General features: G+C 48.8%; 1 protein-coding gene across 11 annotated transcripts in view; it reads right to left on the bottom strand.

Annotated features, from left to right (window-relative positions):
• The window catches only part of MARCHF2 (membrane associated ring-CH-type finger 2), a 1,824,254-nt gene that overhangs the window by 531,704 nt on the left and 1,277,865 nt on the right, over positions 1–14,685 (bottom strand). The window lies entirely within an intron of this gene.

The raw sequence follows: 14,685 nt of genomic DNA on the forward strand, positions 1-14,685 counted from the left end.
TGTATGTAACATGGTGGAATCACTGCCACACCATTCGGCTACCTGGAGTACACAGCTGGGTGCACTGGTTGGTAGAGTGGCCTACATATATGTCTGCAACTGTCCCCGTGGGCCTCTGCACAGTGACCCTCTATTGTGTGGCTACTCTTGACCTTTTACATTGATGCACAACACACACAATGATAATGTGGAAAAAGACAAAATCATGAGCACCCTAGAGGCTGGAAAGTGTATCCCTTTGTTTCTTGAAAATGGGAGACGTTCCCTCTGAATGTGCACGCACAGCTGCTGGCATGCGGTGCATCCCACATGGGTGGGCAGAAGGAGTTGGCCACTCACCGACCACAGGGGCACAAACAGGAACTCCCTTTAAGGGCAGCCTTAGTAAGCCAATCCTGGAAAAGGTCCAGGTCCAAAAGAGCCCGTTTCTATCTCATCTGCCCTGTAAGTAAAGGGACACTTGGCAGGAAAGCTAGTGAAGGGCCTGCATGGAGGTTTCTATGAGGAGGGAGAGCAGGGTTTCATGATGCAATAATAATAATGCATCATTTATATAGCGCTACGAATCCTCAGGCTTCTGAGCGATGCTTGTTATTACCCAAAGGGTGTGGTACTCATTTATCGACCTCAGATTGCGTCAGCAGGGTCTGCACAGATGTCAAATCGAGCGCTCTACTCGCTGTGCTATGGGACCATCTGATGTAGGTTATCCACAGCTTTCAGAGGAAATGGGAACACGAATACTAGCATGCAAGATAATCGTATGGCCTAAAGCAGCTATTGCTATTAGATTATTTGTGCTCTTTCTGCAGTGCTAGTTTATTATGTGTGTGTACATACATGGGGGTCCCATCCGTTAAGGATTACATGAGCACATTGCTTAGGTAGCAAATCCTTGCTAACTTAGGCTACGTAATATGTCTATAAGGCAGCTTCTAGGCACAATAAAAGCTATCCACAAGAAAGTATACATTAAAATAGCTTGTTTAGAAAGTCAACAATATATTAACATGGACGCCAAACCTTTCATTGTTGGGTTTTGTTGGGTATGTCAGAGAGAAAGTACACTACAAACTAATTTGTAACATATGGGCAATGCTCTGGTGTGGTTGCCAGCCTAACCACTGGATCCAGAATATATGATCAGTGCACTGCACACCTAACAGAGCTTTAGTGGGTACTTCTTGAAGCCTGGATTACGTTTAACATTGCCCGTCTAAATAATAGCTCTCCATCTGAACCAGGGTTCCTGTAAAACCTGTTGACCATCTTTGGGTGCTACCGAGTCCACACAAGTCAAGTCAATTTATCAAAAAGTGTACTGTAAAATTCACTATTTTAACCCCTCATTTACACATTTTCCTCAGGGGCTGAGGGGGGCAATCCCAGCTCGGTGGGTTTGCTCTTTCTCGCTACGCTCAGTAGCCCCTACGGATTCGGCCGCAGGCAGAACAAGCCCAGTTCCCTCTTCGGGCTGCCCTTAGGGTGAGCCCTACTACATTAGCTACAGGCCCCACTTGTTACACAATTTTGGATGGGCCCATGCTGAGTTGTGGTTAAAGTGAAAGATGCACCTAATGGGACAAAGCAAGGCATAAGAGCTTTTCATCCTCCTGGGCACAATGGGTTTAATGACCCCACTCACGACCAGCTTTCAAAACTGCTCTCCCAGTGGTGAGTGTGGGAGTAATGCAAAATACAGCTAGGATTTTTCCCCCATAAAATATGGGGACAGGACTGATGAGGCTTTTGGTACTGAAGTTTGTATCACTCAGTAATGCACTGTATGCCTTGAACACATTTTGAACTAATCTTTTGGCAGCCAAAATAACACAAGAAGAAGAATCATTAAAAACTGAGGATGCCATACATGTTTTCTGGTGAAATATTCTCCCTCTCCCCTTTTATCCTGGTTTTCCCCTATACCCATGCCCGCCTATCCCTCCCTGTCCCCCCAGAATGTGATTTCGCTATGTAGTCCTGTTGAAATAACAGGGCAGATCCACATAAAGAGGGGATTGGGGTTCATACACTTCACGTGGCAACATGGACCTTGACACTGCTACATATGATGATCCATTCTTGTATGAAATGTCACAATACACTGATATCGTAACAATTTTTTTCTTAGTGCACTGAGGGATAATGCTTTATGAGGCCACTTCTGTGATGTCATGGTGGGGGTGTGGTCAAATGACATCACTTCCCGTGGGGTGTGGTCTAATGCCATCACTTCCTGTGGGGGCGTGGCTCTGTGATATCACTTCCGCTACCCCTGGCATTTTGGTGAAATGACGTCCCTGTCCTGGACTCGTAAATGGTACGAGGAAAACTATACTATTTAATTGATTGGGAAGGATATGGACCCCAAGATCGCACTTGGGAACCAGTGGAATTCGTCCATGCACCTCGACTAATCAGGCGGTTTCAACGTGATAATCCCGCCAAACCAAGACCGGGGAGAAGGGCGCCCCGTGAGAGGGGCCTTGCGGGGGAGTGCTTCCATGGCCATTGGGCAAGGGCCCAGGCCTTCATCACCCCCAGGGTCCACATGGACCAAGTCCTGCCGCCTCTGGCGCCAGGCTCATGGAAATGTGTGCTTTGCACACTCTGTGCCTAAGGCACGTGCATCAGGGCTGGACGTGGCCATAGAACAGCATTGGGAGGCACGTGCTGGAGTCCTTGAGCGGGGCAAGGTGGAGCCACAAGGCGTGACTAAAGGGAGGGGCCGGAGCCAGGCTATATAAGGCCAGACCAACCACATGCCCTCGCTTCGCGTTACTCTGCTTTGCAGCATGACGCTTACCGCTGTTCTTCACCTTGATATTCCCGTTACTCCATCTCTGAAAACCATTGCACCTACCTGATCCCAGCCGCTCCATCACTGAAGGCGCACCTACCTGATCCCAGCCGCTCCATCACTGAAGGCGCACCTACCTGATCCCAGCCGCTCCATCGCTGAAGGCGCACCTACGTGATCCCACCCACTCCATCGCTGAAGGCGCACCTACCTGATCCCAGCCACTCCATCGCTGAAGGCACACCTACCTGATTCCAGCCACTCCATCGCTATGCGCGCATTTTACCTGCATTCCATCGGAGTCGGGGCCTTTACTCACCCGATTCTTACTTCCAGCGACGCAGGAGCCTTTGCTTCTTCTCCGCTTCAATGCGGTATCTTCTCCCAGAGCCGCTGAACTGTCTTCAAGCCTCCGGACTCTGCTCCACGCCGTCGGACCGCTCCTACAAGGGGGAAAAGAACACAACAGGTTAGAAACCTCATAATAACAAACTCTTGGCAGCATCATCCCTGAGTCTTGACTTCCATCGCAACGGCCAGTTTACCTGTTGACCTTGAGAGTCCATTTTCCTCACGGGAATCCCCGGATCCGCTCCACGCTTCCGATCTACCATCTTCACACCTATAGGGAAGAGCAGAGACATTGCAAGAAATCGTTATTACTTACCATCAAGTCAAGACTCATTGCTAAAGACATTATTAAAAAACGAACAATAACCATAATCAAAGACTTACCCTGCAAGTGGATTGGTCGCAGCCAGACTGGATCGCCACTTCGCGGGCCAGTGAAACAACTAGGCCCACTCTACGCGCCCCTACTGAAGGAAGCAGGAGGGAGAGCCCAGCATTACAAATAACAGGGGCAGTACCAGCATCCAGAAGAACAAGTTACTTCTTACCTTGTAACGTTCTGTCATCCGCCACCACCGTCGCAATTGGCGGCTTCTTCCGCGTTGGAGACTGCAACCCGGACGAAAGGGTTTTTAGTCCTTCCTTTGTTTCTGGTCCGGGCCCATTGGCCGGATGCAGGGCTGTCGGGTGTTATCTTCTCTCTCTACCCGGAAGTCGCTGCGTTTCAACCGCTCGCTGACTTCACTCCAGCGCTCCTGGTTCCTTTGCTCCCCTTGGCCCCGCTTGATCCTTCCACTTGCCTCGGCTTATGAAGCGGATCTTGGCGCCTTCTAGTTCCGCTCTCCTAGCGTTACTATTTTTCCTGTCTTTTTCCCCTTTCTCTGCCGCTTCCTTCGCGGTACCCTTTCTCCCTCCGCTTCCCTCACTTTTGCTGCCTCTGCGGCATGCATTTTTTCTTTTCTCCCTTCTCCTCCCTGGCCGCTCTCTCTCTCTCCGCGGCGGTAAGGTTCTCCTGCTTCTCTTCCCGCTGCCTTCTTCCTTCTCTGGGAACTGTTCTTTTCCCTTCTCTGGCCCGTGTTCCTCGGTCCACCCAGCACCTACTAGCCGCTTTTTCTCAGTGGTCTGCTCCTACTTCTTAGGACTGTCTCACCTTCCTACGGAGTACTTCTCGACCCTTCAGCTACCGGTCTCATCTTCGTTGGACTCCACCGTACCTGCATTTTTGGACTGTGTCTTCTCCAGCCTTGTCTGCGTGGATTTTCCAGACTGCAACGATCACTCTGCATCCTCAAGGGTTTTTTTCCCCGTGTGGGTTTTTCCCTTTTCCCGGCTTGTTTCCGGAAAAGGAGTCCCGGAACTGCTGTCCATCCAGCGGTAACTGTGGCTTCCTTCCGTGACAGGCAAGTGCCCCTAAAAAAGGAAAGAGACTACCTGAGTCGGCGGAACCTACAAGACACAGACTCAGGAAGTTCAGGTGAGGTGAGTGTGGAGGTACAGGGGAGAGACGTGGTTCGCCAGCACGAACAGTCACACGTTCTTTCGACGGGATGTTCCTCCGACATATTCCTTATCTTTGATAATACGTTTCCAGCTTGCTGGCCTCGGAAATTTTTTCTGTAGAGGGCGCTGCACGTGGACGTCCGCCGAGTCGATGTCCCTCGACGGCCACTGTATCGGCACCGACATCACCATGCCCATAAATAGGCACGCGCTGCGTCCGTTGCTCAGTTCCGTTTTGTAGCATAAGAAAAGTCATGCCTGAATTGGTTATTGACCTTGAAGGAGCGTAAACTGCAACCACAAGGGAAGTATCACTGCGGGGATGGATGGGAGGGGCGATAAGGAATACATCGGAGGAACACCCCGTCGAAAGAACGTTACAAGGTAAGAAGTAACTTGTTCTTCGAAGGGATTGTGTCCTCCGAGGTATTCCTTATCTTTGATAGACTCCCATAGCAGTCGCAAGTAATTGGAGGTGGGAGTGAGAATGTTATGTATCCCTTTAGGTATGGACCAAATGTAATACGGCCTTGCCAAATCTGGTCTCTTGACTAGTGGAGGAATCCAGATTGTAAAATTTTGTGAATGTATGTGCGGACGACCATGTGGCAGCCGCACATTTGTCTCGGACCGGTACCCCTCTTTGGAGAGCCGAAGAGGCTGCGATACCACTGGTTGAATGAGCCCTGAGATTTTGGGGTGGCTCTTTCCCTGCCAGTTTGTAACATTACAGAATGGCAAAATAATCCACCTGGAGATGGTTTGTTTTGTTATAGGTAGTCCCAACTTGTGACCTAAGTATCCTACAAACAGTTGGTCTGCTCGCCTGATCCTAGCCATTCTGCTGATGTAAAAGCTGAGAGCTCGCCTTGGGTCCAGCCTATGTAGCCTTTCTTCCTCTTTCCCCGGATGGGGAGGAGGGTAGAACGAAGGTAAGGTAATTTTCTGAGTAATATGAAATTCAGAAACCACCTTTGGGAGGAAATTAGGCTTCACCTGTAGGACAACCTTGTCCTTGTGGAAAATTGTATGTGGGCGTTTACAGGAGAGAGCTTGTAGCTCGCTCACCCTCCTAGCAGATGTTAGTGCTACCAATAGGACAGTTTTAAGCGTGAGAAATCTCAGCGAACAAGAGTGAAGTGGTTCGAATGGAGTGCCCATTAGGAAGTTTAAGACTACATTTAAGTCCCATAAGGAAATCTGGAATGGTTTTGGAGGATAAACATTAGTTAATCCCTTGAGAAATTGTATCACTAAAGGAAGTTTGAAATACGATGGTTCCTCCACAGTGCGCTTGAAGATAGAAAGCGCTGCGAGATAGCCTTTTACAGTGCCAACTTGAAGGCCTGAGTTTGCCAAGTAGAGTAGAAACGATAACACCGTTGGTGTACCACATGAAAAAGGGTCGATATTCTCTTCCCTACACCAGCTGCAAAATTTGTTCCAATGGCAGCGGTTTAAAGACTTCGTTGCTGGCCTTCTGGCCGAAAGCAACACCTCCATGACATCATCAGGGAGATCCCAATCCTTGTACCTCACCCTTTCAGAAGCCAAGCGTGAAGGTTGAGGGTTCTGGTGTCTGGATGGAGAACCTGACCTCCCTTCTGCGAGAGAAGATTCTCTATGAGTGGAAGACGGATTGGAGGACAGATGGACATATCTAGAAGGTCCGGGTACCACGTTCTCCTGGCCCAATCCGGGGCAATTAGGATCATGGTTTTCCGGAATCTTCTCAACCTCCTGATCATTTGAGGAATAACAGGGACTGGTGGGAACCCGTAAAGGAGTGGAAACTCCCAATCCACTACGAAACGCGTCTCCTAGAGCTCCTCTCGGGGGAAATTTCCTTGAACAGAACAGATCGCACTTCCTGTTGGTGCTTGTGGCGAACAGATCCACCTGAGGGGTTCCCCAAAGGGCTTCCTGAAGCTAGCTCTCACTCGTGGGAGACTGTGCTCTGCCTGCTCAGAGCGTCCGCTGTCAAGTTCTTCTCTCCGGCTAGGTGGACTGCCGCTAGAGAGATTCCTTCTTGGATTGCCCAAAACCAGAGCTGCATCGCCTCTCTGCACAGTGGCAGTGATCCTACGCCTCCTCTTTTGTTGACGTAGTGCATGGCCACCGTGTTGTCTGTCATTATCAGGACATTTCTCCCCTGTACTGATGGCAGGAAAGCTTTCAGCGCTAGTCTGATCGCTCTCAGCTCCAATAGGTTGATGTGTAGTCTGGACTCCGATGGAAACCAACGACCGCTGATGGTCAAGTCGTTGGCATGGGCTCCCCACCCCTTGAGTGAGGCGTCTGTGACTACTGTTATCTCCGGCCATGGTTGCCAAAACAGTTCTCCTTTCAAGATGTTCTCTGGATAGGCCCACCATTGAAGGTTGCGGGCTACCTTGTCCGGAATCCGGAGGACATCTGTCATTCTCCCTGAGAATTGCGACCACTGACTTCTCAGTGCCCACAGAAGAGATCTCATTCTCAGGCGAGCCTCTGGCACCAGGAAGATGCAGGATGCCATGAGGCCTAGCAACCTCAAAAAGTCGAAGGCTGGGAGACGTTGGGCATTTTGAAACTTGGTGACCATCTGTAGAATATCTTGAGCCCTCACCTCTGGTGGCAAGGCTTTTCCCAGGGAAGTGTCCAGGACTGCTCCAATGAACCAATGAACTGGGGTCTCTGTGATGGTGAGGGAGAAGCCCAGTTTGTGAAGGAAGTGGCAGACATAATCCTGCTGGGCCTGGGCTTGTTTCGAAGATAAAGCCCTGATCAGCCAATCGTCCAGGTAGGGGTAGATGTGGATCCCTTCCCTCCTTAGACTCGCCGCCATTACCGACATCAGCTTGGTAAAGACCCTCGGGGCGGAGGTCAGCCCAAATGGCAGAACTTGAAATTGATAATGAGAGTCGCCAATTGCGAACCTCAGGTATTTCCTGTGTTTGAGATGGATTGGCACATGGAAATAAGCATCCTGAAGGTCCAGAGATACCAGCCATTCCTGGAGCTGGAGGGCCTGAAGGATCTGAGAGAGAGTTACCATCTTGAACTTGTCCTTCCTGAGGAACTTGTTCAATTCTCGTAAGTCCAGGATGGGTCTCAGTCCTCCGTCCTTCTTTGGTAGGAGAAAGTAGGGGGGAGTACGAGCCCTTGTTCCTGTACCCTACAGGTACCGGTTCTATGGCACCTTTCTCTAGCAGGTCTATAATTTCCTGCAAGAGGAGCGGATCTGGAACTTTAAGAGAACTGTTCCCCGGTGGATGACTCTGAGGGATGTGTAGAAAGGGTAGGCAGTAACCCTGGGCAACTGTCTCCAGTTTCCAAGCATCTGACGTTATAGCCTGCCATTCCGTCAGATGGTGAGTTAACCTGCCCCCTTACAGGTGTATTGTGTGGAAAGGCCTCAGAGTGGTTTGGGGGCGGCTGATGCCCGAGGGTAAAGAGGCACCTGCTGCTGCGGCCTTAGTACCTTTGACCCGTCCACCTTGGGTGGATCTCCTTTGGCCTCTTTGAGCCGGCTGTCCTGTGCCTTTCCCGAATGCGGAATAATAGCGAAAGGAGTTCCTCTCCCAGAGGTTCCTGAGTGGCGAAAAGGAGTTTGGTGGATAGCAGCTCCTAAAGATTTTGCTGCTGCTTTAGAAGTCTGCAACTTTTCCAGACTGTCATCAGCCTTTTTTTCCGAATAGTGAAGAGCCGTCAAAGGGCATATTCAAAAGTCTGGCCTGTACATCTGGAGCAAAGCCAGACTGTCGCAACCACGCATGCCTGCGGATTGTTGTACTTGCCGCCATGGCCCTGCTGATACTGTCAGCGGAATCGTTGCCAGTTTGAAGTGATTCGCACATGGCATCTTTGCCATCTTTAATAATGTTAAGGAAGGCTTCCTTTTCCTCTCCTTCGGGTATGCAGTCAGCCGCTGATGAAGCACACTCCCACAGTGTGTGACTGAACCTGGCGAGCATACAGGTGGCGTGGATGGACTTCAACGCCATACTACAAGCAGAGAAGACTTTCTTTGCCACAGAATCATACCTCTTGTCATCTCTATCCTGTGGGACAGTAGGGTAAGCGGTCCTACTGCTAGATGGATTTGCCGCTTGAACCACCAGACTCTCTGGAGTCGGGTGTTTTGATAAGTATTCAGGGTCAGCAGCCGCTACCCTATGCCTGGCTGACAATCTTTTATTGACCGCAGGGATAACTTCAGGAGTTTCCCAATTAGATGTAATTTTCCTTTGTAAGGCTGCATGGAAGGGGACCACAGGGTCCTCCTGTGGACCTTTGTCTAATATGTCTGTTAAGTCATCCTGTTGAAAAACAGGCGAAGGTGCAGACCAACCCATAAATTCAATAATTCTTGCCATAAGGGTTCTATAGGGTTTTTTTTCGGCATGTTCCCCTGGGTCTGGCTTAACATATTCCACTTCTGGGGAAGTGTCCAGCCCACTTGCCTCATGTAGTGACTCCTGTAGGTCCTTCAACCTTCTTTCCTCAGAGGTGAAATCCTCTGAAATAGGCAGTGTGGTCCTCTGTAACCCAAATGTTTCCTGGTCAGAATCTTCCCCCTCTTCATAAATTGAAGATAGTCCAGGGTACTCTGACCTCTGAAATGGTGTAAAACCCATCTCTAAGGCAGAAGGAGTCAAACTCGTCATTATTGGATGAGAAAACGTCAATGTCGTCGACGCCGATGTGACAGGCTTCGAAGGCGCCGGGAACGGCGTCAAGAAAACTGGGAGAGGTCTCGAAGAACTCGAGAGGATCGGGATCCTACTCGAGGACATCGACGACGGTCTCGGCGTCGTGCCGGAGGCCCTTGGAATCACCGTTGGCTGTGGAGTAGCCTTGGTCTTCTCTTTCATTGGCGTCGATGTCGGCGTCGACGATGGCGTCGAGTCGATCGACTGATGCGTCGAAGGAATCTTCGACGACGGCGTTGAAGATGATGCCTTCTTACCCGATGGCTCGTGGCGCTCTCGGGTGGAATGTTTCGCCGGGTGCTGAGACTCGCGGCGTTTTGATTTATTGGGTTTTTCACCCGGGGTATCACCCTCAGCTGTCTTCGAGGGGGTCGAGGCCGCTTTCTCAAAGACGCTTAACATTTTCTTTCTGAATTCCTCCCACTCAGCCTGAGAGCTGTGTTTTGTGGGACAGGAGACCCTTTCAGGGGAAACAGAAGACGACGAGGAAGGGGATCTTCGACGTCTCTTTTTTGAGTGTCTTGATCTCGACGAATGACGGGAGCTACTTCGAGATCTAGAATGGGAATGTTTTCGACGGCGAGGAGACGAATGCCTCGACTCAGCCAAAGAAACCTTCGAGGAGGTTTCGACTGACTTACCTCTCTCGAGCTTCCCCTTGCGCTCCTTCAAGGCTTTCGCGGTCATGGACATGCAGTCCTCACGCTCCGAACAATGGTGCTCGGCTGCCAAGCACCACAAGCAGATCCTGTGTGGATCCGTTATCGACATTTTTTTACCACAGTCTTGACATTTCTTGAAGCCAGATCACGGCGTCATCGGTTCCGATGAAGATGCCATCGACAACGAGTAGGTATTTATTCAAGTAGATATAGGGTTATCCTGACTGAACTGAGCAACGACGTTCCGAGGCCCCACAAAACGCGGTAAAACGGAACTAAGCAACGGACGCAGCGCATGGCTATTTATGGGCATGGTGACGTCAGCGCCGATACAGTGGCCGTCGAGGGACATCGACTCGGCGGACGTCGACGCGCAGGGCACTCTACGGAAAAAAATTCCGAGGCCAGCAATCTGGAAACGTATTATCAAAGATAAGGAATACGTCGGAGGACACAATCCCTTTGAACAGCATATTCTGCAGCAGCTGAGGAAGACAGCCGATGCAGGGGATCCAAGTCGAGGGAGGGCTCCAACCGTGCCCCAACGCCTCCGCAGAGACCAGGTGAGTTTAACAGCCAGAGATCTTCCTTCGCCTTCAACAACTATGGGGCCCTCTATCCAGGAACTTATTTGCTTCTCACCACAATGCCCAGTTGCCAGTAGTCGTCAGCTGGAGGCCGGACCCAGCAGCAACAGCGACAGATGCTTTTCTTCAGAGATGGGCCGGAGGGATCTCTTACGCCTTTCCCCCCTTCACTAGGATAGCGAGGACCCTGGCAAAAGTCCGTCAGGAGAAAACTGAGCTAGTCCTAGTAGCCCCAGTTTGGACTTCTCAGACTTGGTATCCAGTTCTCCTGGATCTTTCTTCGGATTTTCCAATCCTACTACCCCAATATCAGGATCTGTTGTCGGGTCCGACAGGGGAACGCCATCCCCTCTTCCTTTGCGGGTCCCTGGCCCTAGCAGCATGGAGGATTTCAGGGCGAGATGGAGGTTCCAGGGCATTTTACGCAAGGCTGTCAGCCTCATTGAGGAGAACTGGGCCCCTGCAACCTCCAAGAGATACGCAAATTCGTGGGCAGCATGGTCACGCTGGTACTTGGAGCGGGTCTCCAATCAGTTTCAGCACCTGTAGAGGAGATTTAAAATGTTCTTGCTAGCCTAGTAAAATGTGGTTTATCTTACAGAACAGTGAACGCCTACCGCTCTAAGCGATTTCGGCCGGGCATGACCTTGTGGAAGGTTTCACAGCCAGTGAGCATCAGCTGGTGTGCAGGATGCTTAATGGGGTCAGTTTGACAGTACCAACTCCGGCACGCTACAACAAGCTCTGGGACGTGAATACTGTACTAAACCATTTTCTTTCTTGACCAAATAATGAAGAATAATTTCGCACAGCCCTATCAGGCAAGCTGACTACTCTGCTATGCCTAGTATCTTGCAGAAGAGTTTCCGACGTCAGAGCTCTTGACTTAGCAGGCAGGTCCTTTTCCCCGGATGGAATAGTTTTCCACGTGTCCAGAAGTACTAAATGCCACTGAAGAGTGATCTCATATCCGGCCTTTAGAGACTAACCAAAACGGTGTCTAGTGAGATGCCTAAATGCTTTCGAGGAGCTAACTTCCTCCCTCAGGATCACTAGAGGTCAGCTACTGATAGCGCTCTGCAAAACACACAAAGCGATCTCTGCTCCTATTGTAGCTCGCTGGACCCTCGCGCAGGCTGGGATCAATACCACTCAGTTTGGCGCCCACTCAGTGAGAGGTGCTATGGCGTCTAAAGCCTTTAAGGTAGGAGTTCGACTAGAGGACATAATGAGAACAGCCGACTGGGCTGGAGAGTCGGTTTTTAAGCAGCTTTACCTGAAACCGGTGGAGCAACCTGCTACCGTAGTGATATGTAAGCTTTAAACTAGCATAATGGGAGTATCCAGGCTTGACACACAATAAAGTTTTTCCAGAATAACTTTAAGAAATGTCTTGATTCTATTAAAGAGATAGAGGCGAGCATTATCCTGCCCAATTTAAGGAACTTAATGGTATAGTAAAAAGGGAGGGCGTATGGGCGTTTAACTTAACACTCCATAACGTTAGCATTGTTTATTTGCAAAGAATGTAAAGTTATTGATTACCTTTGCTAATTTCTTTCTATTTATTTTTGGATTTATAGAGCGCACTGCAGCCTAAAGGCATCGAGGCGCTATGAGGCAATGTAAGCAGACTCGATTCAGGGTTACAAGAATGCGTCCCAGCAGAAATTACTTAGTACATTATGCTCTCTCCCGCACATCTGATATAGGGTTCCCATTATCACCCGGTAAACCCCTTGATGTTCTTTTGCTCATTTTCCGGCAGGAAAGCAAGACAAGCTCTCTTGAAGAGAGAGGAGTTTCAACACAGCAGTGACAGCTTGTAGCAGGCCTGTATACGCGTTTGGTTACATATGGTCATCATGGTTTGCAGCACCGAAAGAGGAAGTGGTTCAAGGAGTACTGTTATTTAGAAGGGCTGACTGCACTATATTGGCTGTTAAGAGTCACATGTTTCGTGACTAGTTTGTTCACTGTCCCAAGGACTTACGGGAAACAGAGTTTTCTAAGGAACCTATAATTCGATCTATTTGGACAATGTTTCCAGAACTTTTGAACATCTATTCATGTTGTTTATGTTATGAAACTTTTCACGCTAAAATCTTGCTGCTGAGCTTCTATGGTTATATTTCAATCAAAGAAAGGGAAGCATAATGCTCGCCTCTGTGTCTTTAATAGAATCAAGACTTTTCTTAAAGTTATTCTGGAAAATCTTTATTATTATTAGTGTTTCCAGTGTTTGTTTTACTTCTGGGGTGTTGTTCCAATGTTTTCCAAAAATATTCAGAATCTGTGTTTTCCCATGTGACCCCTTCAAACAATCACAGATAAATGTTTTTCCAGCATAAACACACAAATTACATGCATTACTTACCGTAAAAGCATTTCTGATGGTTGTATCTGCTTAGATTCACATGCTGTGCATAGTCCGACATCTAGTGGTCACTGCAGAGTATTGCATCTTGTTTTCCGAAAGTCGAAAAGGGGACGTCGACATAGTGACGTGTATTGTACCCAAAATCCCTCACGCGTCGAGGTCCCTCTGTTTGTATTTTTTCTGCCATGAGGGAGCCTTATGACTAACATGAGTGGGTACAGAAAAGAGAGAAAGTAATAAGACGTCTATGTTCCTTCCATCCGAGCGGGGAGGAACGGTGGGCGCATGTGAATCTAGGCAGATACAACCATCAAAAATGCTTTTACGGTAAGTAATGCATGTCTTCTGATGTTTGTTAATCTGCTTAGAATCACATGCTGTGCATAGACTAGCGAGCAATACCCAGAGTTGGAGTTGGGTTGTGAGAAGGAAGAGCAGAAAAAAGGTGTCTTAGTACTGCTTGTCCCACCTGGGAATCAGATCTAGAGTGAGCATCTAGACTAACATGTTACTTCTTACGTGGTAACGTTCTTTCGATGGGATGTTCCTCCGACGTATTCCTTATCTATTATATTTGTATCTCCAGCTTGCTGGCCTCGGAAAAAAATGTTCCCAGTAGAGGGCGCTGTGCGTTGACGTCCGTCGAGTACGTGTTCCTCGACAGCCACCGTATCGACGCCGACGTCATCATGCCTATAAAAAGCCACGCGCAGCGTCTGTTGCTCAGTTCCGTTTTGTAGAGTAAGGTAGTTATTGCATGAATGGTTACTACCCTTGAAGGAGCGTAAACTGCAACCACAAGGGAAATGTTACTGCGGGGATGGATGGGAGGGGCGATAAGGAATACGTCGGAGGAACATCCCATCAAAAGAACGTTACCAGGTAAGAAATAACTTGTTCTTCGAAGGGATTGTGTTCTCCGACGTATTCCTTAACTATGATAGACTCCCATAGAAGTGGTATGTGATTGGAGGCGGGAGTAAGAGATGCCATGTTACTCTTTAAGAATGAACAGAGTGTAGCACAGCTTTGCCAAATCTAGTCTCTTGACTAGAGGAGGAATCCAGGCTATAAAATTTGGTATAGGTATGTGCGGACGACCATGTGGCAGCCGCACATATGTCTCTAATTGGTACCCCTCTTTGAAGAGCTGAGGAGGCTGCGATACCCCTGGTCGAATGAGCCCTTAGATTTTGAGGGGGCTCTTTCCCTGCCAGTTTGTAGCATTCCAGAATGGCTAAAATAATCCATCTGGAGATGGTTTGTTTGGTTATTGGTACTCCCAACTTATGTCCTGCGTAACGTACAAAGAGTTGGTCTGCTTGTCTAATTTTAGCAAGTCTACTGATATAAAAACTCAAGGCTCGCTTAGGGTCCAGCCTGTGTAGTCTCTCTTCCTCTTTCCCCAGATGGGGAGGAGGATAGAATGAAGGTAAAGTAATCTTCTGAGTAATGTGAAATTCAGAAACTACCTTTGGGAGGAAGTTAGGCTTCACCTGTAGAACGACTTTGTCCTTGTGAAAAATTGTATGAGGAGGTTTACAAGATAGGGCTTGTATCTCGCTAACCCTTCTAGCAGATGTTAATACTACCAATAAAACAGTTTTGAGGGTGAGAAACTTCAATGAACAAGAGTGGAGTGGTTCAAAAGGAGCACCCTTTAGGAAGTTTAAAACTAGATTTAAGTCCGATAAGGGAACTTGGAATGGTC

This window comes from Ambystoma mexicanum, chromosome 1p, assembly GCF_040938575.1.
Source record: "Ambystoma mexicanum isolate Mex_15411 chromosome 1p, UKY_AmexF1_1, whole genome shotgun sequence".
Taxonomy (NCBI): domain Eukaryota; kingdom Metazoa; phylum Chordata; class Amphibia; order Caudata; family Ambystomatidae; genus Ambystoma; species Ambystoma mexicanum.